At 35.3% G+C, this 11,378-nt stretch overlaps 1 pseudogene; it reads left to right on the top strand.

The window, feature by feature from the left end:
• Positions 1–524: 524 nt before the first annotated feature.
• On the top strand, positions 525–11,100 carry LOC101422724 (olfactory receptor 8H1-like; annotated as a pseudogene).
• The last annotated feature ends 278 nt before the right edge of the window (positions 11,101–11,378 follow it).

The following is an 11,378-nucleotide window of genomic DNA, read 5'->3' as shown; positions in this document are numbered from 1 at the left end:
ATTCCTCATTCTCCAGGGCTCCTTGAAGCCTGTCTGTGCTGCCTTCTTAAGTCTCTGGCCCTGATTTGGCTGATAACAATCAATTTCTCAGAATTTGCCCTCCAGGCAAAAATTCAATGTGAGACAATGAAAGGAGTATAAAAATCTAAAGAGACTGACAATCTGAGACAAAGGACTACATCTTCAAATACCAGGAAGAGGGATGTTTGTTTCCTGGGAAAGAGAGGGGAAAACCAAATTCATGTAAACAGAGGAAGTCCAAACCTACTAACAAGAAAAAGCCCAGGATAAGATAGAGGACCCAAAAAACAGGAAAAAATCCTGCAGTGCAGCACACTGCAATAGATTTGAGTAGAACCTCCTGGCAGAAAGACTGGAGATTAAGAAAATCTTTATTTTATCAACAGCTGTATATAAAACCAAGAGAAAAGACATCCCAGGAAGTAAATCCAAGTGTTAATATTTTAAAATATGAAAATGGACAGTGTTCAACAAAATACTACAAGACAAAGCAATAGGAAATGATGGACCAACCAAAGGAAAAGGATAAATATACAGAAAGCAACAGCAAAGAAGATGAGTATGTGGACATACTGAAAAAGGCCTTTAAAAGTGACCTTAAAATTGCTCAAGGAGATGGAGAAAAGTATGGGGAAAGAACTAAAATATATCAGGAAAACAATGAGGGAACAATATGATAATCTAAGTAAAGAGATATTTTAAAAAGGAACCAAACAGAATTTCTGGAGTTGAATACCAGAGTAACTTAAATGAAAAATTCCCAGGAGGATTTCAAGTGTAAATTGGAGTTGGCAGGAGAAAGAATCCATAAACTTGAAGACAACACACTAGAAATAAATCAGGCTAAAAAACAGAAGACAAAAAGAAATATTAAAACTGTTGTGGAGAGAGAAGTAGGGTGTATGCAGTACTGAAGGCCAGGATGCAAGAAGCTGAGAAGGAAGATTTATTATGACTGGCTGGACTCAGCAGACTCATGTCCTAATAAAAACTGAGCCCTGAATAGGATATTTGGGTTCCTTTTATAAAGAGGATGTAGGAGTGGGGAGTCAAAGAGTGCTTATATGCAAAATGACTTTTTGTTAGTTTCTTAGAGCTTCAAGTATTTTATCTGAGTATTAGATAGGTTTTGAATTAACACATACTCTCCACATTCCAGGAAAGCTTGAATTAACACATTTAGCTTACACACCCAGCCCAGGTTATTTATGAAGAAACACACAGCACCCATACAGCCCATATCATTTCCTTTGATGCAAGCTTGCCTTGTTAAGCTTTGGCAGCACTATTTTGGAGTTATGAGGTGGGCAGCTATTTGTTGTTTTGATTATCCCACCTATTAGCTTCCCATTGAGGGCCTAAAGATAAAGTTTTTGGGTAATATCTGGGACTTTTTCTTATTCCTAGAAGTTTTTGTTCTGGATAGCAGAATCTTGGGGGTGGGGGTTTTCCAGCAGCCATCCTGGGGATTACTGATGTTCTAGTGGACTTTTTGCCAGGTTCTGGATCCATCTATTAAATTCTTATCTTATTAGCTTGCTTTATTTTCCCTTTAGAGAGTTTATACTGATTTGGGCTATGGGTGTGAGGTTCTTTGTCTCTTCAGAGATAGCCTTAACCTAAGCTGTCTTTCCTGACTTGTGAGTGTGGGATGGTGAGACGCTGCAGCCCTGCCCTTGGTGACCATGGCAATGACTCCAGTCCCAGGAAAAAGTTTAGCAATGCAAACTCTATAAACTTTAAATATTCAGGGAAAATGCAAACCAAATGAGCTAAAAGCTAATTCAAGCCTATTAAGCACTGAAACAAAAAAATATTTGGTTCTTCCTCTGTATAAAAGGAACTCAAAAATCTTGTTCAGAGCTGATTTTGGAATGAGAATCTCCAAGCACAGCCGGTTGTAAATAAATCATTTTTCCTTCCCAAAAATTATTCCTGAGTCCTGGCCTTACTGTATGCAAATAATTGAACCTCTCAACTCCTACAACAAAATATACTTATTAAATTACAATTACCAACTAAAGAAGTTTACTTTATTTAAGAGAGCATATCTACAATTTTCTTCTTTAGGTTAATTTCATTAACATGAACTTACAATTTTCATTGCTCCAAAGATTTTGTACATATAATGTTAATTTATTTAATGGGTAATTTATAAATTAAGGGAGATTACACCCAAGCTAAATAAAGCTGAAACCATTATAGTCTAAGCAAGGACTGCTTTCCCCCCCTTTCCCTACAGGAAGCCAAAATCTCCTTTCTTTGTTTAAGTTCTGAAACTGGGAATAATTTTAAAAGCATACTGACTACCAGATTCTGAAACACATTACAATCATGTAATTTGTTTAATCATAATCCAGGAAAGACCTCTCCATAGCTTTTATAGACCTTTCTTTACTTACTGAAATTCGGCAACAGAACCACTAACCACCCTTATTTGAAGGCTCTCAGAAGATTTAAACTGGGGAATTACAGGGCGAATTGATACTTAATTTCCTAGCCTAGTAGCTAGGTTTAATCTGCCACACCTAGTCCCACTCTCAAAGCTTTTGCAAAGAGGAGGACCTTTGCCAATAGCTTCTATAATCAGAACCCTTCCATCCTGCTTAGTCTAATTCGGGCTCCAGGAATATTTATTCACACATATAACTGCATATGTAGTTTTTAGCAATTTGAATAGAGATCTTTTAAGAATTTTCCTTTGTTAGTTTGATATTATTATCCTGATATACGAAGATATACATTGAGCAAATAGGCGGACACAAAGAGTGAGACACAGAAACACAATTCATTGATGTTACATATAATTTGCATTATTTTATATACTGTTCACTTTAATTTAGGTTCTAGAAGTATATATTACTTATATAACTGCATATTTAACCAACAATGAGCAAATAGGCAGACATGAATAGTTTGACACAGAAACATAATTTAGTTACTTAAAACTCATTTTTTACAAAACAAGTGTGACTGCAAAATAACTGAAGACTTCTAAAAGTTTTTTTCCTTAATTTGCACTATAACCATGCTGTTTTGCACAAGAATTTTTGTTCTTAATTAATGGCTTGTAACAAAAATGTTCCCAATGCTTTAACACAAATTTCTTTGTTTCAGAATTTTTTATTTTACCTTGCATTTAGCAGAATTTTGGATAAGGAACAAGACTAATTCTATGTATATAATTACCAAGGCTATTGAAGCATCAGGGAGACTGGTTTCTCTCATGAATTGCCACTCTTAGGGACCCTAACAGTCAAGGCAGGAGACCTCCTTGATTTCCCAGTTCTTTGAGACAATAAAACTCCAGTGGTTGTTCAACCCCAAGGGTTAAGAATTCCACCAGGCAGCAATTTAGTTCACACTTGGAATCATGAGAGTAAGCAGGGTTATGAATATAAGTAGGACAGGAGACAGGAATGTCCCATGTCCACTTTTCCCTGAACTATAGGGGTAGAAGCTGTTATGAAATAACCATAAGCAAAGGCAAGGGGTGAGGCTAGGCTTGAAGTGACCATAAATGAAGGTAAGATCAGTTTAGAATTTACACTTACAATAATAGGTTCAGGCTAAATTCACCCAGTTATAATTTCAGTTATTATCCTTCTTGTTTTATAATGTAAATGCATCTTTAAATGATCTTAACTCTTAGTTACAGTTTTCAGTATGTTTTACCCTTAAGGTGATTTGGATAACTTGATTAATTAATTTACAAGAATTTTATTTGTAACAATTCTGTGAAGTTCTGCCATTTTCCTAGTAATGGAACAAATTCTCATCAGCAAGTTATGCATTTAATTCACCAGCAAGAGAGTATTGGCACTTAAAGATTCATTTTTAAACTACCTTTAACCATGAATTCTTAGGTGCCAGCAACTAACAAAAGCCAAACACAGATTTTAAAGTGGAGGTTTATCCCTTTTCTTTTTCTCTATAGTTTCACAACCCTGAAGTTTCCAGCCAGACCATTAAAAAGGCTATCAAGTGATTAGAGTTCCATTGTTTTCAAACAATAGCCTCCTTCCTTTAGACAAGTTTACAGTTTTAAAACATTTCAAAGCATTTTTACATTGTCTCACAGAACCTGGGCAGAATGCATATTTATTTTGGCCTTTGACACCTTAGAGAGGGAACTTTATTGCACTTATTTTGATCCTGCTCTGCATCCCCTTCACCTCCCCCCTTCCAGGCCATAGGGTGCACAACAATCAAATAGGAATGTGGCTTATGAATAGAAGGTGTGGGCTCACTGAAAAGGGGCAAGCCACTCACCCCTTTCCAGCTTTCCACCAGAATGGGCCAAAAGAACCTACAAAAATTTGGTGCACCTCCCAGGGACCCAGCTACCCTGACTGGGGCCAGCTCCAACAAACCTAGGTGAATGGTATGGACATGGACAGCCCCCAAACCCCAGCAAAGGGGCAGAGCAGAGATATGACAGCAGAGCATGCACAAACAGCCAGACTCCACAGTTTTGCCCCATAATCAATTCACCCCCTTCCCAATCACAAGGGAGAGTTCAAGCTCAACCAAATTCCACCACTTTATATAACCACACAACTCCAACACCAGCATTTAGCTGACACCGACAGAAGCACAAGTCATTAATCTGACCCACAAAATGTATATATTATCTTCTTCAGCACAGTTGCCCCCACAGCCATCACAAATACTTAACATTAACATCTGATATAAAGTGAAATCATTTGCAATTCAGCCCCATAACAAAAGTTTCCAGCTAGACCATTTTCAATGTTTAACTTTACACCCACACTAAACTTCACTAGAAAAGCTGATTCATTTTTCTATAACCAAGTTTTAAAAATCCAGACTAATTTCCAGGATGATAGACCTTGGACCTATAAACATCCTTTCGCATCATAATCAAGCCTCCACTCATTTAGCAGAGACAAGACCAGTACCAGATTCCAACATGCAGTTAGACAAACCCAAAACGCTAAGCTTTTTCCCTTTTCCTCTCATTTTTCTAGACCTAGAGAGAATGGATTCCCCCCAAATTTCTGAAGGTACTGGGGTTTTCTCAGGAGGTGATTGGCCTCCCTTCCTAGCAATTAAAGCTAAGATTCTCCTGATTATGCCCCTCTGGGGAGTTTTACCTTCTTCCATGTTCGGAGGTTTTTTTGTTCCCAGAATTTTCCTTCAGACATTCCATTATCCTAGATTTTGTCCACATGTTTTCTGGATTAAATTTAATCCAGGGGCACAAAGATGATTGGTGTTCACCTGAGGCCTCCCACTTCCTCAGGGATCTGGAGGGGGCAGCAAAATGCTACCATCTCTGGCCTTCATTTGCAATCCAGGATGAGCCCCTATTAATGCTGTAGAAATTGAGAGAGCTTCAGTTATTTGCAAATAGAAAGGCCAGGACTCAGGAATGATTTTGAGAAGGAAAACATGTTTTTTTTGGCAGTTGGCCAGGCTCAGGAACTTTCTGTTTCAAATCCGAGCCCCAAACAAGATTTTCAAGTCCCTTTTATACAGGGTTCAGAGTCAAATGGTGCTTTTATAAAAGAAAATGACTTTCTTTGTTAGTTATGTGCTTGCCTAAGTACCAGATAGGTTTTGAATTAACATATCACCCACCTTTCAGGTGAGCTTGAATTAGCATCTCACCCACATTCTGTCTGAATGCAACTTTGAATACACATTCAGTCTTACATCCTTTCTGAACATTCAAAACCTATAGGACTCCAAAAATCTAGATTAAAGTGCAACCTGATTCAGTTAGACCTTAACCAAAGTAACATTTGAAAGATGGGTCAACCCCACAGGTCTGGGGTGGGGCCTGAAATACCTTTATCAGGGGCCATGATTCATTCCCCACAGAGTCTGTGGTTAAGCCAGGAATGCACATTTTTGTTGTTTTAAGTACTCTGCCTAATTCTGGTTCAGGTAGTCCCTGGAACACATGTCAAGAAATACCCTTGAATAGCCATTTAATTATTGTCTGTTTTAACTTAACTGGTTTATTTCACATTGGAAGTGATTATCTTCAAAAGCATGGTTAATCCACATTGAGAGGAAAATCTGTTCATTGTACCTAATTTGCTGCCAAGTGTGTTAGGGCCGGATTTCACCAGTGTTAGCTTTACCTTCTTTTGACTGGCAAAATTCTGATAAACCATATAGTTTCATAATAGAGCAAAAAGAGTGACTTAAAATTTGAAGGTCATAACTTTCAGGAGCCTAACTACTCTAATATTTTCTTTTCTCCTAGAGAGAGGTCTTTATTGTGTGTAACTTCTTGAAATGCATCTGCAGAGAATGTGTAGGGGTAAGGCCACATTGGGAAAATAGGAATAGAACTACATTGGGAGGTGGGAATTGCAAGTGCCTTCAAATAGATAAATGACTTAAGACGGTCTGTAAAGAGAGTGCCAATAAATAACTTAAGACAGTCTGTAAGGAGAGTGCCAATAAATAACAGGATGGCCTGTAAGGAGAGTGCCAATAAATAATATGGGACTGCTTACAAGAAGAAGCCTTTCAAAAAGAAAAAAACATAGATATGTTACCTTCAGCTAACCACAGTGTTCTGCTTCTGTGCCTGCTTGCTTGCTCACTTATTAGTAGACGCCCCCCTTCCTAAAAAGCTATAAAACCACCCCTTCCCTGAGACTCGGGGCTGCTCTCTCCTCTGCAGAGGAATGAGACAGTCACCGCGCTGCTAATAAAGCTCTCAATTGGAACTATATTCAAAGTCTGAGTCTGGTCAATATCGCTGGTCTATAACAAATGTAAAGATTGATCTGATTCTTTTTGCTCTGCTTATACCAGTCGTGTTTAATGGAAGCATGAGTAAAATAAAATGCCTTTTAAATCTGTATATTTCTGTTGTTGACCTTGATATTTAATTTAATTATTCCTTGATCTTTGTTTTGCTTACATGAAAAATATTTATGCATATATGAAAGAAAAATTTTCACCTGCTTGATATTTTGTTCTACCATCATTTTTAGTTTAAGTTTAAAACACTGCTAAATTCAAAATCATTTTCACAACTATAGTCTTGCTAAACTGCCTTCATCGAAAACTCAGTTTTTGTAATAAAAATATCAAAGCACATGTTTGTTATTGCAAGTAAATTGTAATAAATTTCTTAAATATCATTAAAAAAAAAACCTATAGGGCCTGTATCACTTAACTGGATTTCTAGAAACTAGGCACACTTGGACAAAGAATTATATAATTTTGAATTTATGCACATGTTATATTATATTTCCCACTCGAGGACAATTCCAAGTTCCCTTAACCTTCGGCATCACCACCATCAGAGTCTCCCTGGACTGACTGGTATGCATATAGAGTTTGCATTGCTAAATTGCCTCCTGGGACTGGATTCATTGCCATAGTCACCAAGGGCAGGGCTACAGCCTCTCACTGTCCCACACCCACAAGTCAGGACACATATAACTTAGGTTATCTACAAAGAGACAAACAGCCTCACACACATAGCCCACATCAATACTAAAATAGTACCAGTAATGATTAAGCCAAAAAATAATTGGTCATTGAATTCATTTTGAGAAATACCTTTCTTCACCTATTACTTATATTATTTGAAGGTACAATTAATAATTGTAAAAATCAAATTCAATTTTGTGAAGTAAAACTCATTTACAGTGATTTTGCAAGGATTAAAGCTTACTGACATTGGATTTAAAAAAGAATATCTCCTTCAGTCTCTACCTTGGTTTATGACCTAAGGTTACCTATTTTAAATAAATTCAAGTGGTTCTCAGATCTCCAAATAAGCTTTTCTCAGTGTCACTGAATTTTTTGGTGAAGAGAAGAGTCGTGATTCAAAACTTCAGAAAATATATAAAATTTTTAACACCTTCATCTACACCATTAAATTCTCTCTTGGAATTCTAGAGTGGAAAGATGTTTTCTTGTATAAGTTGCATAATGGTGCATAAAATTGATTTTGTTTTTATTAATAAATGTAAGATTCAGAAGACATTTCACCTGATTATATAGAGGAAACAAAGCTTTGTCAATTAATTGTAAAATGATACTCAACTCAGCATTGATTTTTAATTTCTGCTCTCATCTTTTTTTTAAAAGCAATAAAAGACATTACACAAATGTAATGAAACAAGTTGCCCAAACATTATTTTAGCTGAATATAAGAATACATCTGTTGTGTAGATGAGACTGCCAAACCTGAATGGTGAATCTCTACCATGTTTTCCTTCTGCTGCTTCAAAAATACCCATTTATCAGCTGGGGTACACTCCTATAAAGAAGCTAGTACTACTTCACAAGTTAATACAAAATACTTGAAATTGTGGGCCTTACAAAAGATAATACATTATAGGTAAAAGTGTATAAGTAGTATGTGAAAATAAAATCAGAATGTTACTGAAAAAACAGTGAACTAAACTTATGTAAATATATAAATATACCTAAAAATAAGAATTAACTTCACAAAGGAAAATATTTGGAAGAAAATTTGTCTGGGATTAAAAACATGCAGGAATGAATTTCATTTTCTCTTTTTAATATTGTTGGAATCTAATTTTTGTGCAAAAGACAATATTTATTCCCGTGATAGCATCACACTTAAAAATAAAAATGTGTCACTATGAAAAAATGTGCTATTCTATCCCTGATTATTAAACAATCTTGCATTTCAGCCACAGATTCAGTAAGTATATCCTTAGAAATACCTTCTCTTTTACCCAGTCATAAATTAAGGCATCACTAAGAATACCAAGTTACGATGCTCAACGTTTTGTGGTTTCTATGGTGAAGGCAACTCTGCTACAATCATCACATGGCTATATTAATCCTTGAACTTTTATCCTTGGAAACATTCCAAGAAATCTACCTCAGAAATTGGTCCCAGAGATGACCAAATGTTTCATTATCAGCAATCCTCAAAATAAGAGGTGCTATGGCATCATCACATGAAAGGGAAGGGATACTTTGCTATGCTTCTCTTCACAGTAGCTCCCTGGTATACTTGTGACACATAATTTCCAGGAAAATTTTCTATATGACCAGGATTTGAACAAACACTTTAAGCTGACATATTTTACTTCAGAACAAAATAGAAATGCATGCACAAAAAAATTAAACTTAAATTATCTTAAAGGATTACAGATATTTTATAATATATGTTTATTTTTATTATATAAATCCTTAAATATTTTACATATTTTAATTGTGAGAAATTTTGAGGTTGACTTTCCAGACAGATAATGCTGAAAGTAGTTTTTCACCAAATTATGGTAAGTATTACTCACAAAGTTAATGTGTTTTAGTTTATCTGAAAGAATATTGGGATATTATTAGAAAAATATACATATCATATAGATCTTGCCTAATTAATGTCATTATTTGTAGGAAGGAAAATGTAGAATTGATGGAATCAGAGCCACCAAGCAAGGTACATATATGAAAATATAATTTCAGAAGAATTTTGATATTAAATAATCAATTAAAAACCCACCTACTGAAAATTAATTATAATGTGTTTTATATAATAGTAATACTTCCCAGCAAGGTAGCGTAAGGTTTTAATTTCTAATCTGTCATTTATATTAAATAATATTGGATTCAAAAGAACAGTAAATGATGCTTAAATATATTATTATTTGCCATTTATCTAGTACTTTTTCTCTATTTTTCTAAAATTAATTTTAAGTAGGAATAGAGTGTTACAAGCATGCTGTGCGACCACAAATAATCTTGATAGAATGACAGAGCCAACATAACTGAATATTTGTGACTAGATAAGTTAATTATCTGTGTCCTTTTTTAATTTAATAAAATTGTACATTACCAATAATTATGGTATAATATTTTAATCTTGAAAAATAGATATATGAATGAAGTATTTATAACAATGTTAAATTCATTTTAATTATGCAACATATATGAATTTCTATCATATAATGTCAGTGATGATTTATTCTTAATTAATATTTGGCAGTGAGGTTTTTCTCTAATGTATTTTGTAAACTACTCTTTATTATAAATTTCAAGAATCACTAAACTAATTTTTAAAAATACCCAATCATTCATAAAACCAAATGCCATTTTGAAGTCATTTATACAAAGTGTCTCCTGTGCTTTCTCAACAGTTTGCGACAGTTGAATGCAATGGGAATTAGGAATAAAACAAATGTGCCTGACTTCATCCTTCTTGGGTTCACAGAATCTGAGGAGATCCTGTGGGGCCTCTTCATGCTATTTCTCCTGATATACCTGCTGACCATGCTGGGAAATGCAGGGATGATACTGATAATTCGCCTGGATCTCAAGCTTCACACTCCCATGTATTTTTTTCTCAGCCACTTGTCATTCCTAGACCTGAGTTACTCAACAGTCATCACACCTAAAACCTTGAAGAACTTGATGACTTCCAACAAGTATATTTCATTCATTGGCTGCTTCACCCAGATGTACTTTTTTGTCTTCTTGTGTGTCACTGAATTTTTCCTTCTCTCTTCAATGGCCTATGACCGCTATGTGGCTATCTGCAATCCTCTTCACTACCAAGTGGTCATGTCCACCAGACTCTGCCACCTCCTTGTAACTGGGTCCTATATGATTGGTTTTACTGAATCATTAGGCAATGTTCTTTTCATGAACAGTTTGCATTTCTGCAACTCCAATATAATTTATCACTTTTTCTGTGACTTAACCCCAATTTTAGCCCTGTCTTGCACTGACACTCGTGACACTGAAATCACGATAATCATTTGCGCTACTTTTAATGCAGTTGTGTCTCTTATCACAATATCTATATCCTATGTGTCAATTGTGTCTAAAATCCTGAAAATTAATTCCACTTCAGGAAAACTCAAGGCATTTTCTACTTGTGCCTCCCACCTCTTGGGAGTCACCATCTAATTTAGCACTACAATTTTTACTTATTTAAAACCAAAGAAGTCCTACTCTTTTGGAAGAGATCAAGCGGCATCTGTGTTTTATACGATGGTAATTCCCATGCTGAATCCACTCATTTATAGTCTTAGGAACAAAGAAGTGAAAAATGCTCTCATTAGAGTCATACAAAAGAGACAGGACTCCAAGCAATTGAAATAACAGTGATGCTGAACAATTAAATGTATCTTTTCTTTCTTTCTTATTTGGGTATTTACTTGGTCACTCTCTAAATATACAAGCATCCATTAACTAGTTTGCATTTTTGTTGAGCCATACTGTACATGACCAGAAATTATTCAGAACATTTCCAGGAATACGTTTTTAGAAATCTACAAAATTACTGGCTGTGAAATGTGTGCTAAACTTGTGGTTTAAATATATGCAGTTTTTGGGCAACTAATGCACAAAAATATTTGTCCTATCTTTCAAATCGCATA

This window comes from Dasypus novemcinctus, chromosome 10, assembly GCF_030445035.2.
Source record: "Dasypus novemcinctus isolate mDasNov1 chromosome 10, mDasNov1.1.hap2, whole genome shotgun sequence".
Taxonomy (NCBI): Eukaryota; Metazoa; Chordata; class Mammalia; order Cingulata; family Dasypodidae; genus Dasypus; species Dasypus novemcinctus.
Note: the sequence above shows the minus strand (reverse complement) of the source record. Positions and strands in the feature narration are given on the sequence as shown.